The sequence below is a fragment of the Elgaria multicarinata genome, chromosome 20 (genome assembly GCF_023053635.1).
Source record: "Elgaria multicarinata webbii isolate HBS135686 ecotype San Diego chromosome 20, rElgMul1.1.pri, whole genome shotgun sequence".
NCBI classification, from domain to species: domain Eukaryota; kingdom Metazoa; phylum Chordata; class Lepidosauria; order Squamata; family Anguidae; genus Elgaria; species Elgaria multicarinata.
Genome location: NC_086190.1, coordinates 5,256,209 through 5,277,500, shown reverse-complemented (window position 1 = coordinate 5,277,500; position 21,292 = coordinate 5,256,209). Strand labels below are relative to the sequence as shown.

Here is a 21,292-nt window from a genome sequence, read left to right as displayed (position 1 = left end):
CTCGGGGGCGGAGATCTACAGGGCCAGGCTGGGCGGAGAGGGATCCCTAAACCAGGAGGCCCCGATCCGCACCCTGGTCTCGACGGAGCAGGGTCCGGGCTAGAAAGTTCTTTCTCTCCTCCCAAGTCTGTGGTTATACATCCAGCCTTCCCCAACCTGGCGCCCTCTAGGTGTGCTGGACTACAGCTCCCATCATTCTGTGGGGGGTGATGGGAGTTGTAGTCCGGCACATCTGGAGGGCGCCCGGTTGGGGAAGACTGCATGTTTTAAGACTTTCAACTTTCTTTCCTTTTTCTTCCACCTCCTCCTCCTCCTCCTCCTCCTGCGGTGTTTGCATTTCCGGAGGAGGACGCGGCCTCTCCCTTCCTCCGGCTGCTCCAACGCCTGTTGGCTTTGGTAGGACTTTGCTTCGGCCTCTTCCCTTTTTCCTTTCTTTTTTGGCACGTGTGCCTGTGTTTCCTCAGCCCTTGCTCGCACGCACGCTTCGAAAGGAGGCCCGACAGTTGTGGGGGAAATGAACGCATGATACTGACAGCTTTTGCAGCCTGCTGCCCCTAAATGACCGAAACCTGCCCCAGTTTTGAACTCCGGGCCTGCGCAGCAGCACAGAGAATTTTGCAAGAGACAGCCAAGTTTGCATTTGGAGCCCTGAGCAACATTTGAACCCGCCTCCCCGTAGTGGCAAAGGGCGGATGGCATTCCTTGGCCTCCGTAGCGAGGAAAGTTGCATTGATTTTATGAACGAGCTTTTTAGCTTGGCCTTCATTCAGGGCAGGATGCCGGCGTGTCCTCCGTTGTGTCCTCCCAACAACCCTCCGAGGTAGGCTGGCCCAAAGTTTTGAGGCTGAGCAGAGATTTGAGCTCTGGTTAGAGAGTTTCCAACGTGCTGCCTGTAACCGCCTCACTTGGCAACCGTTGCTGCCATATTTTATTTTTTTCCGACACGTTTTAATTTTTTTAAAAAAAAATGGCATGGGAGGCTGTTTATTTTTGAACTCGGACCCTACTTCTGTCTTGTACTTAGGTTCTTAGGCAAATTTCTTTAATTTTAGCCTCACCTACTTGTCCCGTTGGACATGTGTGCTTTGTGACTGGCCTTGCTTACCGTGGCAACTATTTTATGAATGGTCAACAACATCCCAGCCCCATAGCAGCCATTTTGTGAGAGCACCTACGACACTCAAAATTTCAAATGACCCCCCCCCAAAGTTGGAAACCCGTATTATTGTAAGCTTTATCTTCAGGTTTCCCCCCTTCTCTCTCTCTCTGCCTCTTGCACATTTACATGCGTGCAGGCTATTGTGGGCAAAGGACTGTAAAATGCAAGAGGTAGTGTTACTGATGTATTTATCTATTGTACTTGGATCCTAGCTCAAAGCGATGTACATGGTTCTCCGCCTGTGCTACTTTTAGCCTCACAACAACCCTGCCAGGTAGGTTAGACTGCATGATAGCGACTGGCCCAAGGTTACACAGTGAGCTTCATGACTAAATGGGGATTTGAAACTGGGTTCCTCCAGCCTTAGTCTGATTCTCTAACTCACGGCACCACGTTGACTCTCTCCCCTTCTAACTGCATTCACACGTAATACCAAGCCAGGATTTAGCATTACTTGCATGAGCAAGTGCCATTCTCCTCTTCCTCCCCCAGCCAGGAGGAGTAAACCAGCATTCAATTTCACTTCAGCAGAGTTTTGGTTCGTCCTTACATGCAAACCAGGAATCATGGTTTAAAAGCAATCCCTAATCAAGCCAGCTGCAAACCCTGAATTGATTTGCTGGCTTGTTTACCAAGTTGGAATTTCTTTTAAGCCAAAACTTAAAAGAACAACAAGCCAGGAATCGAATAAAGTGAAACTGATCCTGGTTTATTCCTCCACTGGCTGTGCTAATGTAGCTCCTGCAAAGGGAGAGAGCACCTTGGCTTCTATTACGTCCAAAATTAATACAATCAAATGTGTGGATAGGTTCTGTAGCTAAGCAATTTACAGGGTCCTTTGCACCTCGACATCCTGCTAACATGAATCACTCTTCTGTTTGTTTTTAACTCAGTGTGCCTTTAAAAGCAATATTTTGAATGCACCGGCAAGTGCGCCCCTACTTGGATTTTTTAAGCACTACCCGGTTTGCATGTAGTGATAATAAGCCAGAACTGATGTGAGGTTTGCCTTACTGGTGATGGGCAGAGTCCTAGAGCATACTCCCCAATCCCTTCCGCTTGAATTCTGGCTTGTTACTCTCCCAACAGACTGGAATCTGAAGTCAGGGTTTGCTCTTGGTTTCTGATTCCTGGTTTGTTTGTCAGCGACAAGCCAGGAATCCCAGCTCAGAAAGAATGCAAACAGAGCCAGTACTAGAGGTATCCTGGTTTATTTAGCCGCCAAGTGGAAGCAATCAAGCAGTATGTGCGAGCAGTAGAGGCTGGTGGCTCAGATGTCAGTGGAGTTGTGAATCTGCTCCGGGTTTCAGCCCAAACTAGTCGGAACTCCAAAGGAGATCTCCAAGGTGATGTCAGTGGGGTGGTGAATCCACTCTGGGTTCGGATGGAAACCCAGAGCGAATTCACTGCCCCACTGATATCGGAGCCACCAGGCCCCACTGTGTGCTAGCCCTTCTACTTGTAAACGACATGCCAGAAATTGCTGAGAATTCTGGCTTGCTCTTAGCACGCAAGCCAAGCCTATAAGTGAGAATGATTGAGATAAAAGCACACTTTATGAAACTTGTAAATAACCCTGTGTGCGTGTGTGTGTGAGAGAGGGGGGTGTTATCTAAAAGTACCCAGGTGTACGCCAGTAGCACACATTCAGTGTGAGTGATGTTGTGATTTCAGTGGCTTGAGTCTGTACTCAGTTCTGGAATGACTAGCCAAATGCATAGGTCAATCACCTTGCCTTCGATTTCTGATGTTCAGGTTGTGAGTGTCGTTGCGAAAGTAGCCAAAACAGCACTATCCACGCGCAAGAGGGAGGTATCAGCCAGGCTTGGGGTGGGGAGGACCGTCAGGTGTGCAGAAATACAAAAACATTTTTATGGGGGGGGGGGAAATCCCTAAAGGCAGGGGAGAATCCCCAATAGAGAAAGACGGAATATGCACAGAGACTGTGGATATCTGATGGGGGAAAAGAAAAATGTGGGGAGGGGGTATGGAACACTAGGGGTGGAAATCCTGAACAGGAAGTGCTTCGTGCTGCAAACTTTTGTTGCAGAACCCCACGTGTGTGTGTGTGTTTTTCCTAGTAGTTGTTTTTCCAAAATGCTTTTTTTAAAAAATAAAATAAAAAATGAACAAATTCCTAACTGTCAGATCACTTCAGCAGAAACCAGCTGGGCAGCCATCTGTCAGGGATGCTTTAAAGTGGGTTCCTGCATTGAGCAGGGGGTTGGACTCCATGGCCTTAGAGGCCCCTTCCAACTCTACGATTCTATGAAAAATGGCTGTCTGGCTCCAATTCTTGCAGCCACTGGGTGAAAATCTCACTACCTTGGGTGGCTTCTGAGTGCAAAGGCACATTGGGCGTTATCTCTGTTGCTGTGCCTCTGAAACCTCTTTCTGTTTTAAGTGGTATCCTTTTCAGCGTTGTTCTGTGTTGGCCGCCTTGGAGTATCTCTGGGTAGAAAAGGAGAGTATTATTTATTTATTTATTTATTTGGGTGTTTGGAGGCAGTTATGCCATGGAATAATGATAATGGGAGGCAGGTTTTGTTTCCTGGATGTTTGCCTGATCGCCGGAGCTAAGCAACGAAAAGATGAGTGACCCTGGTGAGTTGCAAGTCATTCTGAGCTTTTCGGGAGACAGTAGGACCTGTGTTCTCGTCTTCTTGCTATTCAGTTGTTAATTAATAATTAATTCGTTATTAATGAATTAGTTATTACTTAATTATTCTGTAGCAATTGTTACTAATGCTTGTATACTGCTTTGTATGCGGAAAAAATATTAAAAATTACAGTTAAAAGTACAAGCGTAATACAACCTAACACTGAAAACATCAGCAATGACAAATGTAAGATAAAAAGAAATAAAACAGAGAGACTGTGGGTCACACAACACACTAGACCAGCATGGGTTATCGTGTTGTCTGAATGCGGTGCGTTTTCCGCAGGGTGGCTTCTTGCTAGCCATGCAGTGTGGTGTATTTTTCTTGAATAAGCCACCTTGAGAAACCATGGGCAATCTCTCCCGACATGAACCTACCCGTACACTTTGCTCAACATCTAAGGTCCTCCTCCAAGTGCCTACTCCGAGGGAAGCTCAGAGGATGGCAGCAAGGGAGAGGGCCTTTTCGGTGGTGGCCCCTCAGTTATGGAATGATCTCCCTGACGAGGCCCAGCTGGTGCCAACATTGTTATCTTTTTGGCGCCAGGTCAAGACTTTTCTCTTCTCCCAGGCATTTAACAGCATTTAACAACATAACCTAAGTTTGTTTTTAATGGACCCTAGAACTGTTGTTGTTTAAATGGATACTGTTGTTTTATACTGTTGTTTTTATATTTTTGATGGTTTTAAATTTTGTATACTTTTCAATGTTCACTATTTTTAACTTTTGTAAACCGCCCAGAGAGCTTTGGTGATGGGGCAGTATATAAATTTAATAAATAAATAAATAAATAAAATAAATAAATAAAATAACTTAATTTAATAATTAATTAAATTAAATCCCACTCTCAATTGCTTCAAACGCCTTTGTAAGGCGTTTTTTATTTTCACAAGAGTTTGGGGAGGGGGGTGGTTTAAATTGGGGTTGAGGGCTTTTAATGGTTTGAGGGTGAGGGTTTTAATGGAATTGTTTTATATGTTATTGTAAAGCGCCTCGATGCCAGAAATGGTGAGGCGGCGCTATAAAAATGCTTTAAATAAATAAATAATAAATAAATACTGTAGCTAATAAACAATTTAGCGCCATCAGCGATGATGGTGTTGTATAGGGCTTGAGAGTCCAGGTCTCTGCCCCCAACAGCTTGCAATCAATACAGAGGAAACAGACAGGGGAAGGGAGAAAGGGAGGGGGCTACATTTAGGTCTGCCAATGCTTATTGGCTCCGATAAGTGATACCGAGCGTGGGAGGGGAAATCCATACTGTAACGTTTTCCACGGCTGTATTTTTCTGCAGGTCACTTTCTGTTTGTACACAATTGCATTGTTTCGTAACATTCATTAGGAACCTAATGGAAGGACGGAGGGCAGAGACAGTCAAATCAGGCAGCGTCAGTTGCGGGGAACATTGGCGGGAGAATGATGTGGCGCCTGTGTCTCATTCGTGCGCTATGCTGAAGCGCCTCGTTGGCCACTGTGGGAACAGAATTCTGGACTTGATAGGCCTTTGTGCTGATCTGTTGATAATTAACATTTTCAAGGTCACTATCTATAGGAGAGAGACTCTGTGTGTGTGTGTGTGTGTGGTGTGCACGCATAGGTGCGCATAGGCGCAAATGAAATATAAATGCTCAGCTCTCTGGGCTTGCTAAGATTATTATATCAGTCTTCTTCAGTGCATTCATTCCGCCTCTCCAACTCAGATCCCAAACAGTTTAGGATGCACTCCTATGTATGTTTAGGCAGAAAGGAAAGGCCTACAACTCCAGCATGACCCAGCCAGGGGAATGCTGGGAGTTTTCAGCCATTTTTCTGTCGCAACACGCAGAAGACTGTGCCTTTAAGGCATCAGAAAATCTTCTGATTCAAAAGACCCTATGCCAGGGGCTGCAGTAGCTGTTTTTCGTGAATATGTCTAATTCTGTTGTGTGTATTTTTAAGCCAGCCTAAGCTAGTGACCATCTCTGTGTCTAGGAGTGAATTCCTATGTAGGTGAAGAGTAAAAGGACTGCATGTTTAGGAGAATCTGAAATCTTGCTTCTTAATGGCTGTGATCACAAGGGTTATGTTCATTCGCTCCACGTCAGTTGCATCCCCAATGATTGCATTTGTTTGAATTTCCTCCTGTGTCAAGGGTAGCTGCGCGTCTTCACTCTCCTCGGAAGCCACATGCAACATGGCAGGGGACCATTTTTCTTGGAACCTGAAGGATAGGGTCATGTTATAAGAATCGGAAGCTTCCATTTCCGTTTTAGATGAACCACCGTTTCGTGCGTTGTCTGAATCTGAAACAGTGGCTAATCTTAACCAGGATTAAAGGAAAACAAGCCAGCTTCATAAATCATGGTTTGATGTTGGCTTGTTTTCGCTAACCATCGTTAAGCTTGGCTGCAGGTTGTTTGGAATTTGGACAACCCAGCAAATGGCAAAACAGAAGCACGGAGCTATGGTCCCTTCATGTGCAACGTGACCCCCACAATTCCTTTCTCGTTGGTCATGCCTCAGGCTCAAGACTGCACATGTTCTTGAACAGGGAGCAGGCCGCCGCACTGATTTCAGCCTATGAAGGCGGTTGGGAATGCCGGGGACAAAAGCCGACACGAGGAATCGCAGATCACAAAGGGGATTGTGATTAAGGTTGTCCCGCATCGTTTGGGCAGAGTGCATCGGTGATATGACCGGCTCTTTGGCTAGCAAATCAAAATCAAATGAACAAGTGGAACTGGTTACTAATATCAAAGGTCCTGGTGGAATTCCTTTAGCAGCACCTTTCACGATCACTTGCTTTAAAAACTAATTAAAAACAAACTTGGCTCTCTCCCCCCCCCCCGCCGCCCCCCAATTCCGAGTAGAAAAACCAGTTTCTCTCTCTCTCTCTCTCTCTCTCTCTCTCTCTCTCACTGTGAGAGACCAGCCTTCTACTTGCCCTTGGTTGCAGGGAAGTCTTTGCTTGGAGACTGCTGGAGTGACTAATTCTTTAACGGAAAAGGAAGTTGGGGCAAAGAAATGGAGACCGGGAATCCTTTTTAATTTAGCACAAGAGCTATTTAATGTCTCTCCCCGCCCCCGCCCCCCATTAGAGGGAACCAGCGCAGAAACGAAGCAGACATTACATATATTATCAGAATTCCCCGGCCTGGTGTCCTTCAGATGTGTTGGGCTGCAACACCAACATTGCCAGGCAGCGTGGCCGTTGGGGAAAGCAGATCTATAATTTAATCACTGCATTGCAAGGCAAAAAAAAGTGCAGGGAGCTTGTTAAGAACTGCAAACGTATTTGTCTCATTATTGCTTTTAACTGTGTGTTGTTGTTTTTAAAAATATTGTTTTGTAATTGTTATCTGCTTTGAGCGCCGTTTTCTTGGTGGAAGGGCAGTGTCTCAGGCAAATAGGTGTCCAAAAGTGGTTCCGGTTCTTCTCGCTGTTCAAAGGCAGAGACCACTAGGCACAGTAACTCATTGCCATCCATTGTGGAGCATGTTCAGAGGAGGGCAACCAGGATGATCAGGGGTCTGGAAACAAAGCCCTATGAAGAGAGACTGAAAGAACTGGGCCTTCTTAGCCTGGAGAAGAGAAGATTGAAGGGAAACATGATAGCACTCTTCAAATACGTAAAAGGTTGTCACACAGAGGAGGGCCAGGATCTCTTCTAGGTCCTCCCAGAGTGCAAGACAGGGAATAACGGGCTCAAGTTAAAGGAAGCCAGATTCCAGCTGGACATCAGGAAAACCTTCTTGCCTGTTAGAGCAGTACAACAATGGAATCAGTTACCTAGGGAGGTTGTGGGCTCTCCCACGCTAGAGGCCTTCAAGAGGCAGCTGGACAACCACCTGTCAGGGATGCTTAAGGGTGGATTCCTGCATTGAGCAAGGGGTTGGACTCAATGGCCTTGTAGGCCCCTTCCAACTCTGCTGTTCTATGATTGTACTTTGTTGAGTACAGGACCGGATAGGGGAACCAGCCCTGCTGCTTGAAACTGCGCTGTTGCAAACTTGGGCTCACTGGCTGCCTTTCCGCTCCTGACTGCTGCACTACTTCGCAGTTGTGTACTTTCAGTATAGGGTCCTTCAGCCTTTCCTACTTCACCGGGCTTAGGGGCGGTGAAGAGAGGGGTGCGCGGGCGGCTGTTTGCATGTTTACCCAGTAATAACGCCTCCATTTCACTTCATGAGCATGTGAGCGAAGGGGGAAGCCTGTCGATTCAAAGTTTGGCAGCTATGAAGGAGCACAGTTTAGAGAGGGTGGGCGCCTGTTGATGCATAGACACGCAGAGGCATCCTTTCACTGCTACAGAGTTGGGCAGAAGAGGAAAAAAATACTTTCAGAGCTCCGTTATTAGTCGCTTTTTTGCTGCGCATTACAGCCAAGCAACCGATCTTGCGAAGTTTCGAGGTAGGATATCCCACGTTCAGTCCTGTCCATGTTTGGCGGAGGTTGTCACTTCACAACTGTGATGCTGCGGAGTTTAGGGGGCGATCAGCAAGGATAGCGGCGCTGTGTAGACAGCCTCCGAATCACTCGAGCAAGTGAGCCTGGCTGCATATTTATTTATTTATTTATTACATTTATATACCGCCCCACAGCCGAAGCTCCCTGGGCGGTTCACAAAGGTTAAAACAGTAACCATTAAAAAGTATACAAAATTTAGGTAGTGTGGGTTGACAATTAGAGACAGGGTGGGAACTCCTCCACAAAAAAAGTCACCACAAAGTTTCAAACAACAAAGGGTAATAAAACAACTGGAGATAAACACGTCCAGCTGACCTAACTAAACAGTGTCCCTGTTTTATCCAGGTCCTTTTAGCCAAGCAATATCTTACTGTACTTGGTCCAGCCTTCTCAATCAGATCTCCAGATCTAACAGCTGTGACTCACTCTCTCTCTCTCTCTCTCTCTCTCTCTCTCTCTCGCTTTCTTTCTTTTTCAGCAATCTGGCATTCTTTCTCTCTGTCTTGCTGTCTTCCTCTCTCTCTCCACCTCTCTGCCACTGGCTCTGTTATTTTCTCTCTCTGTGTGTGTGTGTCTCTCTCTCCCTTCCCAACTCCAGTAAGTCAAGCTTCCAAGCCCCACTGCTGGTAGAAATCCCTGCTGTTATCTCCAATTTAGTGCATATGGTGGGAAAAGCCGAGTTCTTCCTTGCAATTTGGCATGGGTCAGGGGAGAGCCTTTCTTGAGCCCTAAATGGAGTTATTGCTCAGACCTGGAGTGAAATCTTAGGTCCTGAATTTTTCACATAGGTGCAGTCAGTTGGGGATGGCAGCCAGCAACGTGTCCTAAGATAAGAATGAGGAAATCAAGGGGGAGGGACCTTAGCTCAGCGGAAGAGTCCGTGTTTTGCAGGCAGAATGCCCCACATTCAATCCCTGGCATCTTCTGTTTTGCATCAAACCCTGGGGAGTTGTTGCATTCAGAGTACACCATACCAGGCGAGATGGACAAAAGTTCTGAATTGGCACGGGTGTCAGATTGGTAGTTTTTCATGCAACCCGCTGCCAATATTCATGCAACGTGGGGAGGGGGCAGCAGAGCTATTCTACCTGCTGAAAGCCCACGTTCCTTTTCTTCTTCTTTCCCTATCCCTTTTTCCTCTTGTGCCGTGTCCTTTTAGCAGTGATGTGGAGCAGAATTTTGTTTCCAGTGCTTTAGCTATCCTTTGAAAGGTTTCCCTTTCACAAGTTCGTGAGTAACGATGAGTGGAGGCTAATTGCAAATACAGCATTGGGCAAGCAGATTCCAAGTGGTAATTCATGTCTTTCAGGTGATTATCCCTGGCAGGTACGGGAGAGAATGCACGCAGGTCTCTGTATGTCTCAGTATAAAATGGAACTAAGAAGCAGCAGAACGGGAGGTGCCCCAGCAACCTTAGGAGTTGAATTCTATTGAAATAGATGAGTCTTTGGCTCAGTTCAGACAATACGTTTCTCAATGGTGGCTTTAGAACTCCACGGTGGAGTTTTGTATCGGGGTGTGTCTGGGTGCAGTTGTATAAGCGCAGCATTTATGAAGCAAGACGATAATGATTAAAAAAATGCAGAGCGTGAGCCTGCCGTTCTGGCAGAACGGGGCGTGTTTGTATCGGAAAATTGTGATGATTTAAGACCGGGCTATCAAGGGATGAAAGTCAAATCAAATACACTAAAGCTGTAAAACTATGCATGTTTAGACGGGGGGGGGGGGGGAGTCCTACAATTCCCAGCATGCTCCAGCCAACCGTGAGGCATGCTGGGAGTTGTAGGAGGCATGGCGAGTTGTAGGACTTTTTTGTGTGCGTAGGATTGCACCCTTCTGGGCCTTTGGAGGAGTAACACTTCATTATGGTTTAAGCACTGGCGTAAGGAACTGATGCCTTCTAGGTTGTTTTAGACTACAGTTCCCATAATCTGTGACCTTTGTCCATTCTGGCTGGGGCTTATGGGAGTTGTAGTCCAAAACATCAGGAGAGCACCTACCCCTGATTTAGCGTGACATGAATGTTAAGCTTCATGGACGCTGCCACGCTCACACTGAGGTCGTTGGAAGCACCCACCTCTGCTTTTAAATGGCCCCAAATTCCCTGTTGTGTCTGAACACGGAGGAATTCTGGTTAGTTTAAGCTATGATTAACCCACACAAGCCAGGATTAAACTATGGTTTACGATCCAGGCTTGTTGACTGCTCATAATGGGGATTGGCTTAGTTTAGAACTGTGGCGGGTGTTCCCTGCTTTCCCCGTTCTCGTCTTACAAATACCGAGAGTCTTGGTGCAATCTTATAAAGAAGCCCACAAATGTGAATAACCTGCAGGGTTTTTTGCTAACCTGTTAAGGGGAGGCTACTAGCCTGCATCTCTGTGCTAGTTGCAGGGACAAGGGCACCCCCTGCTCCATGGAAATGCAGCATACTAACAGGGTAGTGGTTTTTTTTAAAAAAATCTGCCAAGCAGGCTAGTGGGAGAGGGATGGAGTGAGCCCTTTCTCTCCTGCCAGCCTGCTGTGTTTTTGAGCTAGCCGTGGAGGCCAATGTGAAAGCCATGCTTTCTCTCCGCCAGCCTCTGCTCGCTCACCTGCATGAAATTTCTTTTCACCTGTGATGACCAGGTGGGTTGCTAAGCGCAAGGCTGCAACCAACTTAATTTTCAAAACAAATTATTTGAGGGGTGGGGGATGGATCCAGACTTTGTCATTCTTAGAGTAATTTTTTATTTATTTATTACCTGCCTGTCCATTTTGATCGAGGCGGGGAACAGCAGTAAGTATAAAATACATAAAACACTGATTAAAAACATAGTATACATTGTTAAAACATCCTTTTAAAAAAACATCCTAAAAGCATCCTAAAATCCCAATGGATCTACTGAAATTCTACTGAAATCAATGGGACATGACTCAGTTAAGTCCCAGTGGCTTCCATGGGTCTACTCTAAATATGACTAAATCTGGATTTAACTCGGCTTCGTCCATTCTCTTCTGCTGCCCCTTACGCCTGGAACGCTCTCCCAGAACATCTGAGATCTACAAGTTCAATCTCAGCTTTTAAAGCTCAGCTAAAAACTTTTCTTTTCCCTAAAGCTTTTAAAACTTGATGTTACTCGGACTTTAGATTGTTAGTTATACTGTTAGTTTTTCCCTACCCTGTGCCTGTTTACCCTACCCAGTGCCTGTTTGCATTCTCTCCCCCTCCTTATTGCTTTACTATGACTTTATTAGAATGTAAGCCTATGCGGCAGGGCCTTGCTATTTACTGTTTTACTCTGTTCAGCACCATGTACATTGATGGTGCTATATAAATAAATAAATAATAATAATAAACTATGTGGGTGAGCTATATTTTCCCTTGTTGTTACCAACCCATCATATGCTCTGTTCAACATCAGAAGTTGTTCAGCATGTGGATGTCACCACCATCTATGCAAGTTTAGTAGGACTCTGCCCGGACGGAGCAGGGCCTCCTTGGTGGTGCTGTCAATGTTCCCGACCTCCTTGCCAGGGAGGCTGTATGCTTCCAAACGCCAGTTGGAATCCTGTCTTTCCCAGAAGGCTTTTGGTATTGATTCAGGATGTTCCTTGAAGGCTATTCTGAGCGTTGAATTAACTGTTATTGTTAATATCTTATGTGTCTGCTGCTGTCCTGTTGTTGGTTCTGCTTATTGCATTCTTATTGCGTTGCTTTGGGAATGACAGTTATGTTTGCTTTGCTTTGCTTTGGGGTGTGGGTGTGAACACTGCATTGCGTTAATTTTCGAAAGAAAGGTGGGATGCACATTTTTAAGATGAATCAACTTAAAGATCGGACTCAAAGAGTGCTTATCAATGGAACCTTCTCAAACTGGGGAGAGGCAACGAGTGGGGTGCCGCAGGGCTCAGTCCTGGGCCCAGCGCTCTTCAACATTTTTATTAATGATTTGGACGAGGAGGTGCAGGGAACGCTTATCAAATTTGCAGATGACACAAAATTGGGTGGGATAGCTAATACCCTGGAAGACAGAAACAAAGTTCAAAGTGACCTGGATAGGCTGGAGTGCTGGGCTGAAAACAACAGAATGGAATTGAATAGGGATAAATGCCAAGTTCTATATCTAGGAAATAGAAACCAAATGCACAGTTACAAGATGGGGGATACATGGCTCAACAATACTACAAACGAGAAGGATCTTGGAATTGTAGATCTCAAGCTGAATATGAGCCAACAGTGTGATGTGGCGGCAAAAAAAGCAAATGCTATTTTGGGTTGCATTAATAGAAGTATAGCTTCCAAATTGCGTGAGGTACTGGTTCCCCTCTATTCGGCCCTGGTTAGGCCTCATCTTGAGTACTGTGTCTGGTTCTGGACACCACACTTCAAGAAGGATGCAGACAAGCTGGAGCGTGTTCAGAGGAGGGCAACCAGGATGATCAGGGGTCTGGATACAAAGCCCTATGAAGAGAGACTGAAAGAACTGAGCAGGTTTAGTCTGGAGAAGAGAAGACAGAGGGGAGACATGATAGCACTCTTCAAATACTTAAAAGGTTGTCCCACAGAGGAGGGCCAGGATCTCTTCTCGATCCTCCCAGAGTGCAGGACACAGAATAATGCGCTCAAGTTACAGGAAGCCAGATTCCGGCTGGACATCAGGAAAAACTTCCTGACTGTTAGAGCAGTACGACAATGGAACCAATTACCTAGGGAGGTGGTGGGCTCTCCCAGACTAGAGGCCTTCAAGAGGCAGCTGGACAACCATGTGTCAGGGATGTTTTAAGGTGGATTCCTGCACTGAGCAGGGGGTTGGACTCGATGGCCTTGTAGGCCCCTTCCAACTCTACTATTCTATGATTCTATAAGATGGTTTAGGATGGGGCTGAGCAACTCGAACGCCGGCAGGTCAAATCTGGCCACCTTTTCTCTAAGACCTCCAGATGTTGCTGGACTGCATCTCCCATCATGCCTCACCATTGTCTATCTTGGCTAGGGCTGATGGGAGCTGCAGTCCAACCTTACCTGGAGGGCCAGAAGTGGCAAAGAAGCTGAGGAAAGCAAGACATGGACCCCCCCCCCAATTTTATCCTCACATCAACCCTGTGAGGTAGGTTAGGCTGAGAGAGAGAGAGTGAGTGTGAGAGAGAGAGTAGATGGCCTGGGAATATACAGTAAACTTTATAGCTAGATGGGGATTCGAATCTGGCTCTTCCCAGTACTGGCACACCAGCCTTAGAGGTACCTAATTCTCCAGGGCAGCTGTTGATAAGTGGAATGCAGTGTGGTGTGGAAGGTGCAGAGGTGTGACAACAGTTGTCCAATTTGCCAGGAAGCGTGTCCGTACAAGCCTGGGCCGGGTGTGTTGTGCATCAAGTTTACCTGGAGGTTTCCACCTTGAATTAATTCTGCTCATTTGCAGAGACTTGCACGCTCTGCAAAAATACATTTCTCCATGGGAAATGTTCTGTTTCGGCAAGTCCGGTTCCCCGCCCGGTCACGTTCTAATGGATGGCTGTGGCATTCGTCACATTGGGCAGGGTCGTCAAAGCTGTGTATAACTACGTTCATGGGACTGTCCCAAGGAAACACATATACCAGGGGTGAGGAACATCAGGGCGGAGGGCTAGTATACCCAGCCCTTCTGGAGGCTCATTCCGGCCCTCGAGGGTTCCCCCAATAGCCACGTGCCTTTCCCCGCCCCTCCCGCTTCTCCCTGGTCACCAATCATGCGGAGTTTTCTCAGATTTTGTGCAGAGTTCCCCACCTCAACCCTCTTCTAAAAAGTCGAAATGCCTGTCCTATGAGTTTTAGGGCTCCACCAGACGAGCGTTTTATTCCATGTCCGTCACTGGGCGCTCACGGATCCCTCTCGCGATAACATGTGCCTCCCGCTCACCTCCTGCCCTTTCTCACGACAAAAAAACCCCCACCACCCCAGTAAGTCCGACTTATTTTTGAAGACGGAAGCAGCCGCTATCTCCTGCTGTGAGCAAGAGAAGCAGCACACTCAAAACAATCCCTTGCATCTGCCACGTGCATGTTGTTGACTTCCTCTTTCGAAAGAGGAAGTAATGAGGGACAAGTGCGTGGGAGGAGAAGCAGGGATGGCGTCAAGATGATGATGATGATGTACATTTATGTACCGCCTCATAGCCGAAGCTCTCTCAACGGTCTACAAAGATTAAAAATAAATCTACAAAATTTAAAACCACACACACACAAAAAGCAGCTAACATTTAAAAACAATTTTAAACAGACAGCCAGGCCAAAGATTGTTCTGGAGTCTATTAAAACTCAGCATATGCTGCTGAATGCCTGGGACAAAAAGAAAGTCTTAACCTGGCGCCGAAAAGATAACCATGTTGGCGCTAGGTGGGCCTCATTGGGGAGATTGTTCCGTAGTTGGGGGGGCCACCGCAGAAAAGGCCTTCTCCCTTGTTGCCTGCCCGCTGCATTTCAGAACAAGGAAGCCGGAGATTTATTGTTTTATTTCTTTATTATTTTACTAGTAAATGGATCCAGCTTTGCAGGGGTTGGAATTGCCTATAGGTTGATCCAGAGAAGCCTTCCAGCAAATTTACACAGAGTGAAAGCATGCCTGCTGGCACCCCTAGCCCTAAAACCATCCCAGATAGAGGTAGAACAAATCCTAAAAGTTTCATGACAGTTAGACGTACAGCTTTTGAGTCCATCGACTTACAACATTTCCTTTGATCTATGTGGATTGTAGAGATTATAAAACTGTCTCCTCTGCCTTTCAAGTAATTTGGGGGCAGCTTATAGCATGCACATGAAAGAGACAATGAAAAAACCGCAACCAGATGAAATGTACGATCAAGCACGCTAAAGCCGCAGAATCTGCAAGAGTTGTGCAAAAGTCATCAGCAGGGGATAAAAATGGGTAAAAGGCTGCAAACTGGTCTTCCTTTCATGGGAGTAACCTGCATTGAATTCAGTGGGACGTATTTCTGAGTAGACATCCAGGGGATTGCGCTGTAAGTGAAGTTAAAAGGCCTGGAGAAAATAAAACAGTCTTTGCCTGGTGCCAAAAGGGCATCAGAGTTGGTGTCAAGTGAGCCTTCCTGGGGAAAAGCATGCTACAATCTGGGTGCCACACTGAGAAGGCCCTTATATCCCCCCCCCCCCCACCGTTTTATTTATTTATTTATTACATTTCTATACCGCCCAATAGCCGAAGCTCTCTGGGCGGTTCACAAAAATTAAAACCGTAATAAAACAGCCAACAGGTTAAAAACACAAATACAAAATACAGTATAAAAAGCACAACCAGGATAAAAACCACGCAGCAAAATTGATGTAAGATTAAAATACAGAGTTAGTACAGTAAAATTTAAATTTAAGTTAAAATTAAGTGTTAAAATACTGAGAGAATAAAAAGGACTTCAGCTGGCGACGAAAAGAGTACAGTGTAGGCGCCAGACGAACCTCTCTGGGGAGCTCATTCTACAACCGGGGTGCCGCAGCGGAGAAGGCCCTCCTCCTAGTAGCCACCTGCCTCACTTCCTTTGGCAAGGGCTTACGGAGAAGGACCCCTATGGATGATCTTAAGGTCCGGGCAGGTACATATGGGAGGAGGCGTTCCTTCAAATAACCTGGCCCCAAACCGTTTAGGGCTTTAAATGTCAATACCAGCACTTTGAATCGGGCCCGGACCTGGACTGGCAGCCAATGAAGTTGTAAAAGGACTGGCATAATGTGATCTCGCCGACCAGTCCCTGTTAGTAGGCGGGCTGCCCTGTTTTGTACCAGCCGAAGTTTCCGGACCGTTTTCAAAGGCAGCCCCACGTATAACGCATTGCAGTAATCCAAACGAGAGGTTATCAGAGCATGGGTAACTGTAGCTAGCCTATCTCTGTCCAGATAAGGGCGTAGTTGGTATATCAGCCTAAACTGATAAAAGGTGCTCTTTGCCACTGAGTTCACCTGTGCCTCAAGTGACAGTTCTGGATCCAAGAGCACCCCCAAACTACGGACCCGATCCTTTAGGGAGAGTGCAACCCCGTCCAGGACAGGGCAAACATCACCTCGCCGGAGAGATGAACCACCCGCTAACAGTACCTCCGTCTTGTCTGGATTGGGTCTCAGTTTGTTAGCCCTCATCCAGTCCATTACCATGCCCTCTGGAAGCGGTTGTAAGAGCCGCTATAATACTCACCTTGGTTTTATTAACTGTTCAATCTTGCACATGCCTCGTCTGACATAAGCCTTATGTCTTTCAGTGGAACTTAGTCTCAGATAGAGATTTAAAATTTCCAGAAATTTTGAAGCTATGGAAAAAACTTCCCCCCCCCCGTTTTTTCCGGGAAAAAACTGAAAATTTGCGGGAAAACTGAAATAATGCAATATTAGCACTTTTTACAGAATGAAAGTCACTTTGTTACTTTAGGAACATAAAATGTAATTATGTCCAAGTTGGTTTGACATAAAATTATTACATTTGGTATATTAAAACTAGTGTATTCAAACAATTATTACAAATTTAATTTACTTTTTTAACTTTTTTTGTGGGGGGGGGTGGTAACAAATGGAGCTACAAGCTCCTGAACTGTTAGGAACACCTGAACTGTAAGGGACCTCTTTGGTTCTGCCAGTTTATGAGGAGCAGGCAAAAAACAATTTTTAAAAACAACAGCTGAAGAAACCACCAACATTAGTAACAAAGAAAATTATTTATGTCTCCGCTAGTCCTCCAGTGTCAAGACATAAAGCCCCCATTCCCATAAAAAGAACTGAGAAAAATGGTGGGGGGACACCAAGATTCTATGAATATGCATGCAATTTAATCAGACTCATCTTCTGACCTACAGCTATCAGTATTAGTTTCAGACTCTGCTTCAATGGCAGTGCTGCCCCCTAGAGGCATAAATGCATCTTGCTTTTGCATTTGAGAGTTGTAGGCTCAGTTTGCAACCTCTAGGACTTGCTTGTCCTTGGTGCACAGACATGGTAATAATCTGATACTGTACAGTTTTTAGAAATCATTTGGAGAAGTAAATATATGAACACCTTGTCTTAAACATTTTATTCATTGTGCTAAAATAAAACATCCCGTAATCCGTTTTTTCTTCAATTTTTTCAATTTTTCGGAAAAAAACCCAAAAAAGGCTTTGAAAAAAAACTGGCTTTTCCCCGATTTTTTCCGTTGTTTTTTCCCCGGGCCTTCACATCTCTAGTCTCAGATAAGTGCATGCATAGGACTGTACTGTTGGTTGAGCTTGATTCCCATTGAAGGTCAGTGGGGCCAAAGTCATGATTAACTTGACCCTTTATTTCTACTGGAGCTACGCTTAATCAACTTTCAGTGCAATCCTATACACATCTACTCAGAAGTCAGTCCCACTGGGTTAAATGGGACATAGTCCCTGGTAAGTGTTTGTAGGATTGCATACCATAAGTCAACCCATTGCAAAAATCAAGTTCTTGCAGATAGAAATTGATTTCCAAAAATCCTTCCACGGGCAGGACAGTAATACAAAATGTGTGCTATTTGGGGGAAAATATTAGCCAGCTCTACACACCCTTGTAAATGCCTGTTCCTCTACGGCGATCCTCCAAGAAACCAAACAAACCAGAAGAGGTGGTGGTGGTGGTGGTGGTGGTGGTCCTCCTCTTCCTCTTCCTCTTCCTCCTCCTCCTCCTCCTCCTCCTTCTTCTTCTTCTCCCTCTCCCTCCTCCTCCTCTTCTCCTTCTCCTTCTCCTTCTTCTTCTTCTTCTTCTTCTTCTTCTTCTTCTTCTTCTTCTTCTTCTTCTTCTTCTTCTTCTCCTCCTTCTCCTTCTCCTTCTCCTTCTTCTCCCTCCTCCTCTCCCCCTCCTCCTCCTCCTCCTCCTTCTTCTCCCCCCTCCTCCTCCTCCGCTTCTCTTCCTCTTCTTCTTCTTCTTCTTCTTCTTCTTCTTCTTCTTCTTCTTCTTCTTCTTCTCCTCCTCCTCCTCCTCCTCCTCCTCCTCCTCCTCCTCCTCCTTCCTCCTCCTCCTCCTCCTCTTCTTCTTCTTCTTCTTCTTCTTCTCACTCCTCTTCTTCTTCTTCTACTTCTCACTCCTTCTTCTTCTTCTTCTCCTCCTCCTCCTCCTCCTCACTCCTCCTCCTCTTCTTCTTGTTGTTCTTCTTCTCCTTCTTCTCCCTCCTCCTCCTCCTCTTCTTCTTCTTCTTCTTCTTCTTCTTCTTCTTCTTCTTCTTCTTCATACTACTCCTCCTCTTCTTCTTCTTCTTCTTCTTCTTCTCCTCCTCCCTCCTCCTCCTCTTCTTCTTCTTCTTCTTCATACTACTCTTCTTCTTCTTCTTCTTCTTCCTCCTCCTCCTCTTCTTCTTCTTCTTGTTCTTCTTCTCCTTCTTCTTCTTCTCCTCACTCCTCCTCCTCCTCGTCCTCTTCTTGTTGTTCTTCTCCTTCTTCTCCCTCCTCCTCCTCCTCCTCCTCCTCCTCCTCCTCCTCCTCTTCTTCTTCTTCTTCTCCCCTTCCTCCTCTCCTCCTCCTCCTCCTCCTTCTTCTCCCTCTCCCTCCTCCTCCTCCTCTCCTTCTTCTTCTTCTTCTTCTTCTTCTTCTTCTCCAGTTTGGATGGCTTTAAAAGGGCGGTTGATAAATTTGTGGAGGAGATGGCTATCCGTGGCTACTAGTCCTGATGGCTATGTGCTATCTCCAGTAGTGGAAGCAGTAAGCCCATGTACACCAATTGCTGGGGAACATGGGTGGGAGGGTGCTGTTGCACCATGTCCTATTTATTTATTTATGTTTTTATACTGCCCATCTGCCAAAGCTCTCTGGGCATTAGACAAGTTGTGTGTCTCTAGTCAACAGCTGGTTGCCCACTGTGCTGGACTAGGCGTTCTTATGTGTCATTCATAGACCAGCTTTCCCGAACTGAATATTTTCCAGATGTGTTGAATTATAGGTCCCATCAGCCCCGGTCAGCATCTGGCCACGTTGGGAGTTGTCGTCCCAACACATCTGAAAGGTGTTGGGGAAAGCTACTGTATAATGTTTGACCAGCATCTCGGAATGGAGTCTCGCTAATTCTGGGTTGTCAGAAATGATCGTGTCTGGGCCCTGCCCTTGTGTTTGCATTTTCCTGACTGTGTATTCCAACACCCCCTCTCTCTTCCATCCTCCCCCCTCCACCACACATACACACATTTTGCATCTTTTGGTAGGTCATGCTGTAATTTCGTTGTCTTTTTCTTCTTCTTCCTTCTATCTAGCTGTACATTTTGCGTCCTCTTCCACGCTTGAATTACGCAGGTTGTGAGCTTTCAGGGGTTTGTCCCCTGCTCCAGGCCTTGAGCGATCTGTGAGGCGCGCAACAAAATGTTGCAGCGTACCTGCGAAGCCCGCGGTTCCCTTGAGCATTCATCGTCTTCCTCTTGTTTCTGGGCGGCCCTGTCTTTAGCTTCGGTCTTATCGGCTCTCGGCATCTGAGTTCGCTTTTAAAAGGAGCGATGGCTTGGAATGTATCCTCCAGCAGCCCAGTTCTTTGTGCCAGCTGTCTAGGTGTAGCCGTGGCTGCCCGGAATATGGGCCAGGCTCTTGGAGACCTGGGCCGAGAGGAGATCTCAGATCTCTTGCAGGTGGGAACGAGGACAATTCGTAATGCTTTTCTTTCGACATGGAAGATAACAGGTTGAAAGGACGTGGGACCAAATTCATCCCGTAAAATCCAAGCCCTCTTCCTGCAAAAAGGCTTTTAGTGGGAGTAATTAAATAGGGTGAGCATATTTTGGAAACCAAAAAGGAGGACAACATGGTCGCCCCCAAGGGGGCATGTCCAGTACCAAGGGGGCGTGCCCACCCGAACATAGCCTTGGTCACATGTCTGATTTTACAGCACACGTTTAAGACAAATCTGTTCTACATAGCATCTTAATGTTAAAATCACTGAAATAAAGAACAAGTGAGAGATTCAATGTATCTGAAATTAACTTCAGTCACTCCTACTTTTGTAGGTTTTGCTGTACTTTGAAGCTTTTGCTATACTCTGTGTGTTACATTCTCCCCTTCCCTCAAATATCTTTCCTGACTGTATCTTCACTCATTGCAAGCTGCTGTTGTTGTTAACAGGGTTTGCTACTGGCCCCAGATCTGTTTCAAATTTGGTGTGGCTAAAGCTCTACCTAAAAGCTATCATGGTGCCAACTTTCAGCTCTTTATCTTTAAAAATGACAGTTTAAAAAATAATAATTTTAAAACCTCATTTTTAAAAAAAATCCTAAAAAATCAATGGATGAACGGATCTGTTTCAAATTTGGTATGACTAAAGGCCTTCCCAAGAGCTACCATTGTGCCAAATTTCATGTCTTTATCTTAAAAAATGACGATTTTAAAAATAATAATTTTAAAAGCTCAATTTTTAAAAAATTCCTAAAAAAATCAATGGATGAACGGATCTGTTTCAAATTTGGTGTGGCTAAAGCTCTACCTAAATCTTTTCATGGTGCAAAGTTTCATCTCTTTATCTTTAAAAATGACGATTTAAAAAATAATAATTTTAAAACCTTACTTTTTAAAAAATGCCTAAAAAATCAATGGATGAACGGATCTGTTTCAAATTTGGTATGACTAAAGGCCTTCCCAAGAGCTACCATTGTGCCAAATTTCATGTCTTTATCTTAAAAAATGACGGAGTTATAAGCATTTTCGTTAATTCCCATTAGAGCTGCTCTTTGGAAAAAAAATCCGGATTTCTCCTCCCGGATTTGACACCAAAAAACCGGACAAATCCGGACAAATCCAGTCATATGGTCACCCTAAATTAACCCACGCACCACCGCTTCCTCCACTTTAAAAGCAGCTGGAACCTCTTGGCTTTTTCGCGGTAATCGAGGCAGCAGAGGAAAGATGAAATCAATTACCTTTATTAGGTTAAAAGTCCCTGAATGGGTTATCAAGATGCAACTAGCGTGGGAAATGAGTTGAGGGCACTTAGCTGAATGGAAATGTAACCCCACCCCAAAGTCTCAATGGGATGTATTTCAAGACTGCCCCCCCCCCCCACTGTAAACATCTGGGGTGCTGTTAACTTGGAGATTCCGTTAGCT

At 45.6% G+C, this 21,292-nt stretch overlaps 1 protein-coding gene across 2 annotated transcripts in view; it reads left to right on the top strand.

Annotated features, from left to right (window-relative positions):
• Nucleotides 1-21,292, top strand: part of TMEM51 (transmembrane protein 51) — a 37,103-nt gene that overhangs the window by 570 nt on the left and 15,241 nt on the right. The gene's annotated exons all lie outside the window — the stretch shown is intronic.